Raw genomic sequence first — 16,931 nt, 5'->3', positions numbered from 1 at the left:
AATTGGATGTTTCTGATCTAATGATTCCTATTTAAAATGTTTTAATTCTAACTTTAATCTAGTGCGATGCTATTGTATTCTAATAAACAGAAAACATCTAAATCTATACTAACCCGGGGTGTAATTCTTCTATTATGCGATCTAAAAATATTTCAAATAACAACTGGTAATAAAGATCATTCAGCTATTATGAGAAAAGAATTCAATAAAGATGAACCACTTTGTATAAAAAGTTAGACGAAACAGTTGTGAAAAACATATCGCATAATGAGTTATTCATACATTAAGCACCAATAAATAGCTATCACTGTACAAAAGTGCCAAATGATAACTCAGGCATTCACGCATTAATATATAAACAACTAAAACTAAATATCACTTTAACACATAAGCAGAAATGGTTAAGAGATAAAAGTACCATTTATAACTAGTCCTACTCATGAGCTTCAAGTGACAATGATTTATCTCTCCTTGATCTAACATCCACTAAGAGTACAGAAGTGCAACATCAGTAGCAGATATTAAATTCAAACATTAACAAATCATGTTCCATTCATTCATCAAAACCTCCTCGGAGGGTGCAAAAGTGCATGTTCTGAGGACAAGTTTTTGACAAATTTCTGGACCCTTCTCTAAATGCATGAGAAGGGTTTAAATACTACTAACTAAAACTAAAAATAACTTATTACAAAAATTCAGGATGTGGTTTAAATGACCGTCCTTTTTCTAAGCAAAAATAAAATAAAACTATTTCTAAAATTAAATATAACATCTAACTATTTATGTATTTGCTCCTTAATATCGCAAGCATTCAGCATTTGCCTGAGAAGAGTCGGTCGACCGACTTCAGCTTATAATTGTGCTGTGAAACAGAATTAGCAAGATCTGGCGCCATCTTTTCGGCAGAATTGATGATGTATTTGGGAATCATCTGCTGACTATGTGACTTTACCATGTATGCCCAGTATTATTCCCAATTTAACTTGATTAACCCTGAAATTGCTTCTGCCTTTTCTTTAGCTTTCTGTTTCTAGCGTTGCCTCTTGCAATTTTTTGGGGTTTGCAGATAACTGAGCAATTGGAAGCTTTCCTTTTTGAGCAATTTTCTCAGCGATGCGCTAATCGTGCGTCGGAAACTGCCTCTGTTTCTTGATTCGGGCTTCCTTGATGCGTTTTTCGCCTTTTGCGCCTTTTGGGAGATATAAAGCTCAAACTTTGTGAAGATAATGATTCCGTAAGCTCTTGACCTGAGTCTTAAACTTTTCATCTCTGTCATCAACACTGTCCGTGTATGTGAGAATTTGGGGCCTTGCTGCTTTCCAATGCAGGAATGAATGAGCTAACTCTGTAACTAATGTTTCAGATGACCTTGATGGGCCTGTAGTAGTTGCAAATCCCATTACCTTAGGATTCTCTTCCCCAAGCAGATTAGGTGCGCCTTCCCAGATGGAAATTGGACTCTTGCCTTTCTTCCTCATAGTATCCTGCATACTGTCTTGTATAACCTTTTGTTCTTCGTTCCTGCAGTTTACAAATGAGGTGAAAGTAATGATAAAAATAATGACAGGAAAGCTTTAAATGCCAAAGATATGCAAAAACACGCCACCTTACGTGAACTGGCTCCTTGATAAACACAAAACCATATTTTATTAACAACTGGCATATAACTCATTAATTATCATTAAAACGCGTGACCAGTTCTTGGTTTATGGAAAAAGCTTTTTCTTGAATATTGAGCCAGGAAAATCTGCGATGAAATGACTCTGTGATTTGCATCGCAGTATCGCAGATCGCAGCATCGCATTATTGCTGCATTGCAATATCGCAAGATCATATTATCGCAGGATCGCATGATCGAAATATCGCAAAATCGTTTAATCGTTATGTGTATTTTATGTGTTTTTACGATATGCGATATGCGATATTGCACATCGGCGATTTTGAGGTTTTCCAACGTGAGTGCTCATTGATGCATGCGATGCGATGGAGTTTCGCGTCATAATCTCGCATTTTTTAGCTCATAAGAAGGCATCCTATCATTTTTTGCGTGATGTGATATTTCTTAAGGAGTGACTTTACTTCCTTTATCATGAAACTTAAGCTTTTTAGATTTTTCAAAGGCATTTTCCTAAGTCCATGATTGTAAGGTTTATCCAAAAGGAAGTCTAAGCACTAAGTGATTTTTTTTTTTTTAATTTGACTAAGGGTCCCCACTTATTTAGCATTAGCAATAACACTATATAAAGAGGGGGGTTGTTGGTGGCCACAACATATTGGGAGATGGAAGTCTTCCAAGATTTGCTGCTGCTGAAAGCTGCGAGTCACCAGAAGCTACAAGTTGCTAGAAGTTGTTGCATAGTCAAATTTGTTGGGAAGAGGTCAAAATTCTGGGAGACTGACATGATGTGGAGGGAAGGTTTGGTCTTGGTCTAGGGTGAAGAGTCACAAAGAATACTATTGAAAGGAAGAATTATCTTGACTGGGTTTTCCCCACGAGGGGGGTTTTGTCCTGGCATGTGCCTACATCTAGTGTCTATTGTTTTATGTGTTGTTGATTTTGGTAATTGCTTGACGATGTACAGAAAGAATATATAAAGAATAATAATAATAAGAAACATCACAAGTAATTATCAAGATCAACAAATTATTTACTGCCTTTCTGATTTTCCAACATGGTATCAAAGCTTTGGTGAAAAAGAAAGAAAAAGGCAGTCTCAAGCACTTGATCCATTCATAGGTACTGTCTTAGGGAAGGAGTCTAGTATATTCAAGGAAGGTGTCTAACTCAATCAAGGGTGAGAAAAAACTTGAAGGAGCATCTAACTTCAAATCCTGGAAGAAGAGGATTGACCTAATCCTCGAGAAGAACAAGGTGATGGATTTGGTAAAAGGAAATGTAAAGAAGCCTACAGAAGAAGCCATTGATGTCGACAAATCAAAATTCGAGGATTTAGAATTGGCGTATATGACTCTAATGGTAGAAGGGATAAAATAAAAGCTTGTCCCATTCATAGCTAACATCGATCATGCTCAGGACATGTATGAAGCCTTGTCGAAGATGCTCACAATTAAGAACATTGGTCAAGTATAAAGTTTGAAGAATGAGTTTAGGACTACAAAGATGACTAAAGAGGATACTGTGGCAACCTTATTTGTGAAGATAAGTATTACATGTATTTTTAGTTTTGGGTTCATGCACTCATTTAGCTTTGATTATATTGAATACTAATCACCTTTCTCCCTCTATTGTCTTGATTAGGGAAAACATATGAAAGAAGGAGGATCTCTCAAGACAAGGGAAAACATTTGCAAGAAAGAGGATCTCTCAAGACAAGGGAAAACATCTGAAAGAAGGAGGATCTCTTAAGACAAGGTTAGTCAAGAAACAAAGGTATGCTTTGAATACATTGTTTGAAAGGATTATTCATTTGATGATCTATTACTGACTTTGTTATGACTAGTTGTATTGAATCATAGTGATTCTTGTTTGGGTGATTCATCCCTTTGATAAATCTACCCACCCCACTCATATACTTGATAGACTATGTAGAACCCTAGATAGGTTCTGGAAATCCCTAACCGAAGGGTATGCTATTGTGAATGTCTGAAATCCTAAAGCTGATTAGGGATATTGTAAAATGCTAGTTGAAGTTTTATTGATAATGTGACGTTTAGGATTTTAGTGTGATCGGGAAATCCTAACTTATGAGGGTTCAATGATAAGGTCTAAAATCCCGAAACCTTTGAAGTTTTGGTAATATAGGGTTTGCTATGTTTCTACATTAGAACCCTAGCTCATTAGGGTTTTGTGGAATGTGTGAGACAAACCCTTACATTGTCTTAGAAATGTTTCCTTAGTATGGGTGTGTATGTCCAATCAAACCCTAGTGTAATCAAATTGATTGTGTGTCTAACTCTTATTTGATATTGTTATGAAGTTGGGTTTGACTAACACATGATATGAAATATATATTTGCATGATGATGAAATCTAGGCATATATAGATATGTCCTTTTGGTTGAAGTCCTAGGTTGGTCTAGGTCAAATGTATTTATGTTATTGGACATATGATATGCTTATTTATGGTTATGAATTCCTAGATATGTGTGTTTACATAGTCATTGATGGTCATAAGCCTTAGGACTTGATGGAAGTCCTTGTTTTAGGATTTAATGGAAGTCCTTGATTCTAGGATGATGATATCTGGAAATCTAGGGTGCTATATCTAAACCCTAGTGAAGTTAAAATTGTCTAGTATGTGTGATATAACAATATGAAGTCTATTAGATGACTGTTGGAAATGAAAATATAGGTCTTTGTAGTTAAATCCTAGTAGTGACATTGTCTAGTGTGAAATGTAACAATCTGATATCTATGTATATAATGATTGTTGATATTGTGAAAATGGAATTCTAAGGTTTTGGAATTAAACCTTAGTCAAAGTAAAATCTCTAGAATATGATGATTTGAGATTTGTAATGATTGTTGAGTTTGAGAAAATGGAATTATAGGGTTTTGAAGTTGAACCTTAGTCAAAGTAGGAATATCTGATGAATATTGACTATATGATAACTTCATATTTGTGAGGGTTTTGTTGAAATTTGAATTTTTGGTTGAGATTGATGATTGCTCAGAAATCTATGGTTTGCAACTAACCCTAGTAGTAGTTGGTCATGTTAATGACTGATTGATGGTTGATTAAAAAATCTAGGGGTTTGGAACTAACCCTACTGAAAGCTGGTCAGGTTAATGACTAAGTTGTGATTGACCTTGATTGATTCTTTTGTATGAAATCTAGGATTTGTATGAATCCCTAGTGAGAAGTCTAACATATGTATTTTGAAAGAATGATAGATGTTTTGTAGATCTATATGTATTTTTAATTGTTTCTAGGGTTTTCTATATGTTGTAGTAAGGTATGTCATACCTTTGGAAGGCACATTGAGACCCTAGATGGAATGAATGTTGTATTCTAGGGTGTATAAAGTCCTTAGCAACATGTTGAAGAGTATATATCTCTTTTTTGTAATTAAGTCTGGGTATGTTATATGAATAAAGTTGAAATGCTTCCGTGTTTTTTATATGGCTAACATCATGCTTCTATAGATTTGGTCGTACTTTCTATCTAAGCTATGTAGGTACACAATCTTCAACTTGGTGAAGATGTTCAATGTGACAAGCAAGTTGTGCATGTACACAATCTTCAACTTGGTGAAGATGCTCGATGTGACAAGCAAGTTGTGTTGGTACACAATCTTCAACTTGGTGAAGATGCTTGATGTGACAAGCATGATGAGGATGATAATAACTCTGATGAAATGGTTAGAAGCCACGAAAGATTCTCCAATGACGAAAAGAAGAAGTAAAAACTCCCTAGGTTAAGAGGGAGCTCGAATGGAATGAACCTCCCTAGGATAAGAGGATGGTTGAGAATATTCCTTGTATAGGAATGATTAGATCCTCTCTGTTTAATAGGGAGCAACATATATGATTCTCTGCTTCATGTTTCATGTACTAGACCAGGACTAACAGCTGTAAGTTTTAGTGAGGGCCATGAGTAGGAGAAGGAAATTGGAGAATGCATTTTGAGGTGTTGCTGATAGAAGGAAAGTAGGATCCGATTAAAGAATATGTTGTTGCATATGAAGTAGGAAGAATAATGTATGATTGAGGAATCCTCTGTTAAAGATTCGGTTGATAGTCCTGCTATGGAAAGTTGAGAAGAAACATTTGTTGCCTGAAAGACCCCGGAGGTTTGTATTTGATTATGTACATGTGAAAGCATATTATTGATTGGGGTTGTGTTTGTACAGGGGAATCTCTTGAAGGATTTGATAGCATGTTGGTTACCAATCAATTTGATTGGGAGAGATTGGTCATTTTTGATCTGCTGGATCAAGGGGTGTTGAGGCTTTGCGAGTGAAGCATTTCCTGCGAAGACATCTGGCTAACACTTTGTGCTGATGTCTGAGTCCCAAAGTTGGAAAGGTGGTGTTGATTATTGAGCTTTGTTTTGGATACACATCTGGATTTTTGGGTTGATGGTTAGCAAGTAAGCCTGAGGGTACCCAAAGGGGCTGAAAGCTTGAGTCCATCTTAGTCCCACCTAGATAGATTGCCTTGGTCAGGAATCTAGTCCTTGGCATTTCGGTACCTAAACTATAGAGTGACTGTTGGGATAGATTTCCCTAGTAAGGAATCTAGTCCATGGCATTATGGTGCTTAAACTATTGAGTGATTGTTTAGATAGATTTCCCTAGTCGGGAATCTAGTCCATGGAATTGTGGTGCCTAAAGTTCTTCATGGTTCACATAGTTTGAGATCTTCCATTGTGCATTATGAATACCTCCCTAGTTAAGAGAGAGTGTTGGAAAATGTAACTATGTTTGGTCTTCAATAATGTACTTGAGTCGTTATGTAATGTACTTATCAAAAGAATAAAGAAAAGAATTTTATTATTATTATTGTGACTTATTAAAGCATGGGATTCATGCTTGGGTCACCATGTTTTAGGTCAAAGTCCCCATTGAGGACTTCTAAGATTTATTCGGAGTCTATATAAGTATTTTACATTTAAAGAGACTCTTCTTGGGCTTTTGAATCATGTAAAAAGGTTAAGTATTGAGTCAAATATGAATTATGTAACCTCCACATCATGTCGACCTAAGAGAAGATCAAGTCGGCCTAAGGATCCACTCGACCCCACAAGAAGCCTATAAGAGGAAGCACATTGAATTCATTTTGAAGCATCATTCTCTCATCAAGTTCGAACTCTCTTGTTTTTGGGCAGAAGTGTGAAGTTCTCTTGTAGCTGGGAAAAGGTGTGAAGTATGTTGTCGGGAAGCTGAAGTGAATGTGAGTTTGGGGAAGTCTAATGAGACAAGGAAAATCGAAATTTTGGTGTCTCACTCTCTGTTTCGTGCCCTAGATTGGGAGATTGAAGTCTTCCAAGTTTCGTTGCTACTAGAAGCTGCCAGTTGCTGTAAGTCGCTGCATAGTCGAAGTTTTTGGGAAGAGGTCAAAATTCTGGGAGGCTGACATGGTGTGGAGGGAAGGTTTCATCTTGGTCTAGGGTGAAGAGTCACAATGAATACTATTGAAAGGAAGAATTATCTTGACTGGGTTTTCCCCTCGAGGGGGGTTTTTCCCTAGCATGTGCCTACATCTGGTTTTTATTGTTTTATGTGCTACTGCTTTTGGTAATTGCTTGATGAACTACAGAAGGAAGATATAAAGAATAATAATAATAAGAAACATCACAAGTAATTATCAAGATCAAGAAAAATTTTACGACCTTTCTGATTTTCCAACAAATCCATGACATTTCAAGAGAATTTTGATAAATCCCTAAATCACCTAACCCCTAAGCCTGCATTAACCTTTAAATTATTAAGCCCTAATCCCTAAAGTACCCTTAATTCCTCAACACTAGTTAATCAGTAGTCCCTTAACGCAAAATCCCTAAATACCCAAACCCCTAAGCCATAAACACTTAAACACTTAAGCCCTAATCCCTAATCCTTAAATCCATAAACCCTTATTCCCTAAGCACTTAAAAATTAATCCCTTAACCCATAATTCGTAATCCATTAACCATTAAACTACGTAACCCCCGTAAGCGCCAAATACCTTAGCACTTGACCCTTAATCCTTTAAACGATAACCCTTAATCCTATAACCCTTAATCCCTGTACCCCAAATCGCTAAATCCCATAATCCTCAAAGCCCCTATCCACTTAACCCCCAACACTTCAATTAATTAAGTATTTAGTCACATTCAGCACTAAATCTAGCGCTAAAAAGGGAGCTAACCAAGGCGCTAAAAAGGGAGCTAAATCCGACGTTATTTCTAGCGTAATTTCTAGTGAATTTTTTGGCGTATTTCTGGCGCTATTAGCGCCTGATTTAATGCCTAAATGTTTTGCTCGACGCAAACAACACCAAAAATAGCGTCATCCCGATAAATAACGCCAACTTTTTCAAAAAATTGGAGAAAAATATACTATAACAGTGCTTGGAAGGAAAAAAAGGAGTTAATCACATGGATTTGTCGTAGTGGGTCGATTCACTAATAAATGTCGAACTTGATATGTTTACAACTAGTAATCGTTATATAATGTATTAGAATAAATGTTATTAAGCACTAAATAGATGTTAATATTACAACCAAGCCATAATTAATTTTTTAATATTAGGTGTGGAGCTCTCTACACCACAATCAATATTAGCCACTATAGGTTCGGAGAGTAATTAATAAAAAATAGAATAAAAATACATAACGTACGACACATTTTATTATTTTGATTATCAAAACTTTTTTGAGTTCAAGAGAAATATATACTTAAATCTTTTGTTTTTAATTGAATTAATTTCATTATGCGGAGTGCATAGGTGCAGAGGAAGCTTTTGTTGTGAGGTGTAGAGAAATTACAATGAAATTCATATATCAATTTTGTGCGACTTAAATTTCGACCTATATACTTGCTTCATATATAATATTGTTGATTGTTTGTCTCACCTCCATTTTATTCAACTACTTAATTCTCTATATCTTTAGAGGTCTGAGGCAATTTCTATAACGATTGTGTGCATATCTCTAGGTTTAATTTTGATTGTGCAGAGGTAGAAAAGAAGCTTTCATTGTGAGCAATGTGAAACTGCGGCTTGTGCAAATGATTCTATTATGTCACGCTCTCTGCAATCTCTGGACGCTATGAATTCATGCCAAAAATGAATAACTAAGTCTCACTGTCACTAGTGTATTGTACTACCATCTGTCATTTATTTTGGCAACATAAGCATCTTGTTGCATTTGCTTGTTTTGGGTGTTAATTTCATTATGCAAAGTGCAGAGGTACGATTGCAAAGTGTGCATATCTCAGGGTTTTAACTTTCATTGTGCGGAGGTGTCGAGGTACAAAAGAAGCTTTCATTGTGAGCAATGTGAAATTGTGGCTTACGCAAACAATTCTATTAGGTTGTTTTCTCTACCAGCTCTAAAAGATACTCTAAATTCGTGACGAAAACAAATAAATAAGTCTCACGTCACTAGTGTGTTGTACTGCCATCTGCCACTTATTTCGGCAACATAAGGATTTTGTTGCATTTGCTTGTTTTGGGCATTAATTTCATTGTGCGGAATGCAGAAGTGCGGAGAAAGCTTTCATTCTACGAAGTGTGGAGGTGCAAAGAAAACTTTTGTTGTGCAAAGTGCAAAAAAAGCATAATAAAATTGATATATTAATTTTGTGTGACTTAATTGAAAGCACAATGAAATTGATATATTAATTTTGTGCTTTTTAATTTCTGGATAACAATAGTTTCTTTTTATATAATATTGCCAAATATTTTCATGGCCTCCATATAATCTACCACCTACTTAATTCTCTATATCTTTAGTGACTTGGGGCAATTGCTATAACAACGATTGCAATTGCAAAATGTACATGTCTAAAGGTTTAACTTTTATTATGCAAAATATGAAAAAAGCTTTCATTATGAGTAATGTGGAAGTGCCGCTTGCCCAAACAAATCATTGTCAAATAATAACAACAAAACTTGGACCGCACACAAAACAAGCGCTGCTATGTAGTGATTATTCTTATTTTAAATTAATTAAAATTAATTGATATTATTTTTATATTATTATATAATATTGCAATTAACACAATATACCTTAATTTAATTCAAAATCTATTATATAATGTAAAAAATCAAACTCCTTTCAATACAATCTTTTAAACATTTTAAAGATATCAGAACATTAAAAAAAAATTACACTTTTTAAGAAACAAAAATGGAGGAGCTGCCGAAATCCTACTCTCCAATTACGCATCATGCAAATACCAAATACAGTAAACAAATATCAAAATAATTAGGCCGATAGGCCTTCCTTTGAAAGGGACCTTTCGTCGTCCTTCTCCTTCTCACGCTGACACCTGGTTATATGTTCTGATTGACAACTGTTCAGGGTAACTATCTCAGACTATTTCTCCTTCACCAAAACTTCTTTCCGATTTCTGCTCCTCGTGCTTTCCGCGTTCTGCTCTTCCACGACCTGCTGCCATAATGCTTCCCGTTCCACGACCTGCTGCCATAATACTTCCGGTTTCTGCTGTGCACTCTGCTGTGCACGACCTGCCTTGCTGCCATAACAATGAATTTTGCTCTCCGTTATTCAGTGCTGATTCACTATCCTGCTATACCTGTTCTATTCTGCTATACCCTGTTCAGGTGCTCAGAGTTCTGTTCAAAGTTCAGTTCAGTGGTTAGTGCTTTCAAGACTGCGTTTTCTTTTGGGTTTAATTTATTCTGTGTGTGTTTTTAGTTTTTTTGGATGGCTTGTTCTCTTTTGGCTCTGGGTCAGACGTTGGCTGGTCGTTTTGAAACATAAAATAGGACGGAGGATGTTGTGGGTGGGTGGGTAATGGTAGAGGTGGACGGCTGTATTTGTTATTTAAAACTTTAAATGAGGATGTAAGTTATTAGTTGATGATTGTATTTGTATTTTTTATGTTAATTTTATTCTATTTTGTTGATGTTGATATTCTCAGTTGTTCGGTGGGTGAGTGCAGGCAGATTCACAGCTCCAGATGCTGCTCACCATAACCGCTGCAGCCAGTTTGGATTTCCATAATTAGAGGTGAGTTTTATGTTTGATTTTTTGTTTGGGGCTTCTTTCAGTTTTAGGTTCTATTTGTGTTTGGGTTATTTTTTTAATGTTAATATTCTAAGTTTTTTAGTCCTGGAATGCAGGCAGAATCACAGCTCCACGGGCTTCTCAGGATAACTGTAGCCGGTTTGGATTTTTCGTAATTATTATTACAGATGAGTTTTATTTTTTATTTTTGTTTGGGGTTTCTTTCAGGTTTACCTTTAGATTTCTGTTTGGGATTTTTCCAGATTCTCATATTTGTTTGATGGGTATGTTTAAGATATTTGTGCATGTTACAATTTCTTAAGGGTTTATGGTTTTTTTGTTCTCCGAAATATATTATAATTCCGTGCAAAGATTTGGAGAATTTTCGTTAACAAATTCATATTAAGTTTTTTCTGATTAGCAAAACCAATAAACCCATACTCATATAATGCTTATGATATTCCTCACCTATTCAATCACAGATATTCCGCTCCAGAAACTGATTATCCTGGCTCTAATCTCACTAATCTCTTGCTCTGTGTGCAACAAAACGAAACCAAACCTGGGAAACGCAAAACCCTCCTCAGCTCAACTGATATTCCAAGTGTTTTGATGCTTTGGCTCAAAAAACAAACTCCCGTACTCAGACTTTCGAAAGAATTATCCCCTGCCTCTCACCTTCGGCCATCAGCCATCACCCATCGGCCATAAGCCTCCGATCTATTCGGGGAAATAGCCTACTGTTCCGGTTAACCAAACCCATTGGCCATCGACCTCCTATCTGTTCCTGGAAGTAGCCTACCCATTCCTCCGATCTGTTCCTGCCTACCCATATAGTCTTTGAACTCCATTCATATCAAAGGGTGGGTTCTATACACAGTTTTTAAACCTATGAACTTTTGTTTTCTATATGTCATGCATTCCTTCCCACTCCATACTTTTTTGAATTTCAAACACTACACTCTGTGCAACAGAACCTGGGAAAATACTGCCGGCAATTTCCCTTCGAATGTTCTCAATACACAAATATACATTCTTTTTTATTAAGCTGAGGATTTTAGTACGTTGCCATTGGCACATTGATCACACCCTTCCATGGTTTTTTGGATGGATGGTGGTATTAATTGCCAGATTCAATAGCGGCTGGTAACCTTGCAGGACTGTGGGAATGGGTTTTGTGGCCTTCTAACTTTTCTGGACATTACACTTCAATGGAAAGGGTCAAGCCTAACATGCTATTACTTATTACTGCTTGAGCACGCCTAATGGTTAAGAACACCCGTTTCCTCCTAAGAGGTAACCGGCTCAAATCCGTAGGGGTAGAGGGGGGCTCAAATCCATAGGGGTAGAGTAACCAGCTCAAATCCGTAGGGGTAGAGGGTGGCTCAAATCCGTAGGGGTAGAGTATCTACATCTCTGTAGACCCATTTCATTCCTACATTATTTCATTCCTGTTGCATGAGAGCCAAGCATGACATAGCTTGTTTCCTTTTTAGTGAGACTTAACCTGCTATAATCTGGCCACTTCTTCAGGATAAGATAAGCAACAGAGTAGACATTAGTCAAGCATTTCTTTTCCCTGTATCTCAAACATGCTATACCTATATACACTGTCAAAGAATAACCTACCTAACTTTTGTGGTTAGCAAGTCATTCCTGTTGCATAAGAGCCAAGCATGGCATAGATGAAATGATTACATTCCCCTCCTGATCTATGATTACATTCCCAATGGGACCTTATTTGAACATCTCCACGTGACCTCCAAAGGAAGGTTCCTGGACTGGAGAACTTACTTGAATCTTGCTCTTCAAACTGCAGAAGCACTGAATTATCTCCATTCCACTGATTGCCCTTCAATATATGATAGAGATGTCAATTCCACAAACATCTTGCTTGAAAATAAAATGAATGCCAAGGTTTCAGTTTTCAGGCTATCTGGTCTAGCAGAGTCAGGCTTGTCACATATCTCCACATATTCTCAAGGGATAGTGGGGTATTTGGATCCTGAGTGTTACAGAAATTACCAGCTCACTGATAAAAGTGAACATCTTGCTTGAAAATAAAATGAATGCCAATGTTTCAGATTTCAGGCTATCTGGTCTAGCAGAGTCAGGCCTGTCACATATCTCCACATATTCTCAAGGGATAGTGGGGTATTTGGATCCTGAGTATTACAGAAATTACCAGCTCACTGATAAAAGTGATGTGTATAGCTTCGGTGTGGTTTTGCTGCAACTGCTGACATCACAGAAGGCCATTGATCTCTACAACAAATCTGATGTTGTGAATCTGGTAGTGTATGTGGTTAATATATCAGAACAGGGAAGGATCATGGATGTTGTCAATCCTCGGTTGAAGGAGAACACTTCGCAAGTTGTTCTGGAAATCATGAAGGAAATGATGCTTTTAGCGATGAGTTGTTTGCAGGAGAGGAGGCAAGAGAGACCCACTATGAACCTCTACCATAATTTTGTATTGTAGGCAATGAAACTAAAATTCTTGTTGTCCTCTGGCCAAATGACGGTTTGAGTTGCTTGAGTTTTGATGGCTTCGTATATGAACATGGTTAGAATTTTGGATAGCTGCTTTCTAGATTCATGAATTTGGTTATAACTGTAAAGTTGTAAAATCATGGGTTCAGTATGTTGTATTTGCATCATATAGAAATTCATGACAAATTTCTTAATTTGAAGCATATAATTATTTAAGATATAAGTCATTTCTTAATTTGAAGCATATCATTATTTAAGATATAAGTCATTTCTTAATTTGAAGCATATCATTATTTAAGATGCCTAAAATTGACTGCTGGAATTATGACCTTATAATCTGAAATTCTTGAAGAGGACAATGAATAGGTGTCCTTATGGTCGATATAAGAATAGGGTCAAACTGGAAATCACTTCTGATCAATGTAGTGACAAGCTTGTTAATGCTTTCACATATTGGAGCTTCTCCTTAATTATTTATTTCCAATCCTATAGACTATTATAGCAGCAAGGGAGCATGTAGTAGGAGTGATTAGAGACTCTAATGGATTGGTTAAAGAATAAGTCGAGTTATTGGAGACTCTAATGGATTGGTTAAAGAATAAGCCTTCTGAAGATATGTTCCAGGACATACTCCATTGTAGCATTCCGAAATTGAGTTTGAGGGAAATGTTAGCATAAGAAGACATTCATACAGATCTATTTATCCACATTATTTGCTGGCAGCATTATTCCCAAATCTCATGAAGTAAACGGGCCCACTACTTTTAATTTTTCTCATATTAAATAAAGATCAAATCTAAATTTTGAATCCGGTGAAGGGACATTGCATAGTTAGTAACTTAGTACTTCCTGTAGTGAAGAGGATACTCTAAATGCTTTCCCAGTTCATTATCAACCTTTTATGCACTTAGATCTAACAATTGTTTGTCCTGTTTAAAGAACGCCCTGCCAAAAGGGATGGCAAGCAGTGCATTGGACATTGGCGGAAGAGAATTCAACTTTGAGGGTACATATGTTGAGGAAGTTTGCCTTGGGTTAAAATTGTGCAATTTTCTATCTTTTAAATGATGAGGAAATTGTAAAATTTCACTAACAAATGTTGTCAGGAACGCCACATAGAATAATCTTGAGTGCGATATTTCTTGAGGTTTGTTGTTTATGGTAACTTTCCCTTACAATACTATTGTTAGTGAAATTATAATTTTGGCCAAGGAATAGTGTTTTGGAACCCAATTAACAAATTTTCCAACAATTTTCCCAAATTTTCCCAGACTGTTTCTTGTTTTTTTTCCTCCCTATGCATTGTTCATACTGACCAAATTATTGGTTTTGTTGTGTCACTGAAAAAATGTAGAATCATGGCCCATGAAAACTGAATTTTTCGTTTATATGATATTATGAGTTGAGTTGAGGCAACTCTGTAGCAATAATATATTTTAATTTGTGATATTAATGAAGAATAAGTCAAGATTATACACGATGAGGAACTGGGAACTAGAACCATTCCCTAGAAGGATTTTGAAAAGATACGAGGATACATAAGGAAATTGGACAAAAATTAGATCATTTGTCTAAGGAAGCTTGTCAATAAAATGCACGAGTGGAAGATTTATTGCATCTAATATTACCCTGAAGTAATAGTTTACGATTCCTTGAACCCCAAATTAGAATGCCTTCATTTGAGTTTCACTACAAGTATAGCCAGATCTACAATGAAGAAAGTGGGATTGGTTTGGGACTCCAACATATGGTAGGACTGAGTTCTCTGGCCTCCTCCAACTTGCCTTTCTTACAAAAAAAACTATCAATAACAGCATTGTATGTGACCACAATGGGGCAAATGTTTTCGTTAGGCATTTCATAGAAGGGCTTCCTAGCCTCTCCCACCTTGCCTTTCTTGACCATCAATAAGCATTTTGGATGTAACAGCACCAAAACAAGCAGTTTGACATCACTGGCCTGAGATCTAAGAGAAGATGAAAAACCTGAACTCAGAATTTGGAGGTCCTCTATGGGATATTTTCCGGAGAGAGGATGTACCCAAATTGTGTGCTTATTTGGAGAAACACAAAAGAGAATTCAGGCACATTAACAATCAGTGTCTTGAAGAGGTTATTCATCTAATTCATGACCAGACTTTTTACCTGAACACTGAGCGTAGGAGGAAGCTGAAAGAGGAATATGGGGTAGAGGCATGGACATTGGAATCTGCCATGAAGGAGCTCGACACCTTGAACATGGTTACTGAGGAATCAACCAATGGAAAGGGTACAGGGTCGTAGAAAATGTGGATTCAAGCTGCTGCTGTAACGTTTTTGAGTAACCCACTTATCTTGATGATGTTTTTTGGTTTTGTCCAGATATTTTCCATGAACAGGATAAAAAGTTGCTATATTAATTTTTTAAAGAATTGTTAAATAAAATGCTATTGTACTCTATCCACCTGCCATGCACCTTAGTTTTTTAAATCTAACTTGTACTTGGATGTAACAGGCTGTAAATCAGAATTGGAAGACAAAAGGATAGTGTGTGAAAAACTTGAAATACAGAAAACAGAAAACAAAAATAGAAGTAAATCAATTTTTCACATCATATGTAAAAAAAACTTATATTCAGATTTAATAGGCTGTAAACAGAATTGGAAGACAAAAGAATATTGGATGATGGCTATGATGGCTGTAAGACTGTGATTTGAGTTGGTAGAGGGAGACAGGTGGTATAGACTGTGGGGAATTAGGCCAATAGCATAGTCCTGTTCCCCACATTTCCTTGGAATAGAGGAGTTGCTGTTATGAAAGCTGGAAGATGCTGGACTGCTGGATGGAAAAGGACCTCCTGCAATAAGGTTTCTTTATGGTAAAATTATATTGATAATTCATTGGTTTTACTTTCAAAAGCTTGAAGGAATTTGAAGAGCAGGTATAGAATTGCTTTGTGGGATTTGATTCCAAAATCACTGATTTGTAAATACATACTCAATGAAATGTTAATTGGTTGAAACCCTGCATCTCATCAAACCCATGTCTATGGGTGCTTGAATTAGATAGCTTCATGGAAGATGCTATCATCATGAAGGAGAAAGAAGAGGAAAGTGGTAATGAACTTGATGTTAGATGCATCACGGAGTACCATCTCAATGTGGAAAAACCCAGTAAGATTTGCAATGACGTTGTTATAATTATTGATGAATATCTCCTTCCCTCTTCTAGGATGGAGGAATCTACATTTTTCTATGACAATATGTAAGCCCACTCTTTTAGTTGGTTTATGACGTGATTTTCATTTAACTGAATAGGAGTCTTGCAGATTCGGATGCTGAATGCAATTTGTGAAGACAACTTTCAGTGACATATTTATATTGGAAAATATTAATTTAAATTCCATGCTGATCCATATTATTCTTTATTCTAAAAAGAATTTATGCATGTATTTACTGCAAAATGGAAATACCATTTCCTTGCACTGATTTTGTATGACTTCTTTATATTTTAGTAAGGAAAATATTTGATTATTTTGCAGAATTTAGGACATGAAATGGAAAAGCTTATGTATTTTTTTTTAAGAAAACCATGCTGAAAATGTTTTACAAGTGTAAGACAATCAAGACAGGGTAAAGGAGGTGAATTGTGGCAATGATTGCATGCACTTGCTGAACTCTGTTTATATTCCTAACTCGATGATTTTACTTCTGATTTTATAAAACCTGATAAGGTACACGTGGATGTTTCTAAACCCTTAATTCAACCATAAATGAATGACGAGCACTACTCGATTGATTCCTCGTATCATTGTGTATAAA

The 16,931-nt window shown here is 36.2% G+C and overlaps 1 long non-coding RNA gene and 1 pseudogene across 1 annotated transcript; both read left to right on the top strand.

The window, feature by feature from the left end:
- Nucleotides 1-9,888: 9,888 nt before the first annotated feature.
- On the top strand, nt 9,889-11,776 carry LOC149216620 (uncharacterized). The gene is made up of 3 exons (XR_016251120.1): nt 9,889-10,267; nt 10,575-10,642; nt 10,756-11,776. It is a non-coding gene; the product is annotated as an uncharacterized LOC149216620 (long non-coding RNA).
- Nucleotides 11,777-12,704: 928 nt separating this feature from the next.
- Nucleotides 12,705-13,121, top strand: LOC149216619 (wall-associated receptor kinase-like 20 pseudogene; annotated as a pseudogene).
- The last annotated feature ends 3,810 nt before the right edge of the window (nt 13,122-16,931 follow it).

The sequence above is a fragment of the Pinus tabuliformis genome, chromosome 1_1 (assembly GCF_031772625.1).
Source record: "Pinus tabuliformis cultivar Carrire ecotype Pingquan chromosome 1_1, CPIR1, whole genome shotgun sequence".
Classification (NCBI taxonomy): Eukaryota; Viridiplantae; Streptophyta; class Pinopsida; order Pinales; family Pinaceae; genus Pinus; species Pinus tabuliformis.
The sequence above is the reverse complement of the archived record's forward strand: the minus strand, read 5'-3'. Positions and strand labels throughout refer to the sequence as shown.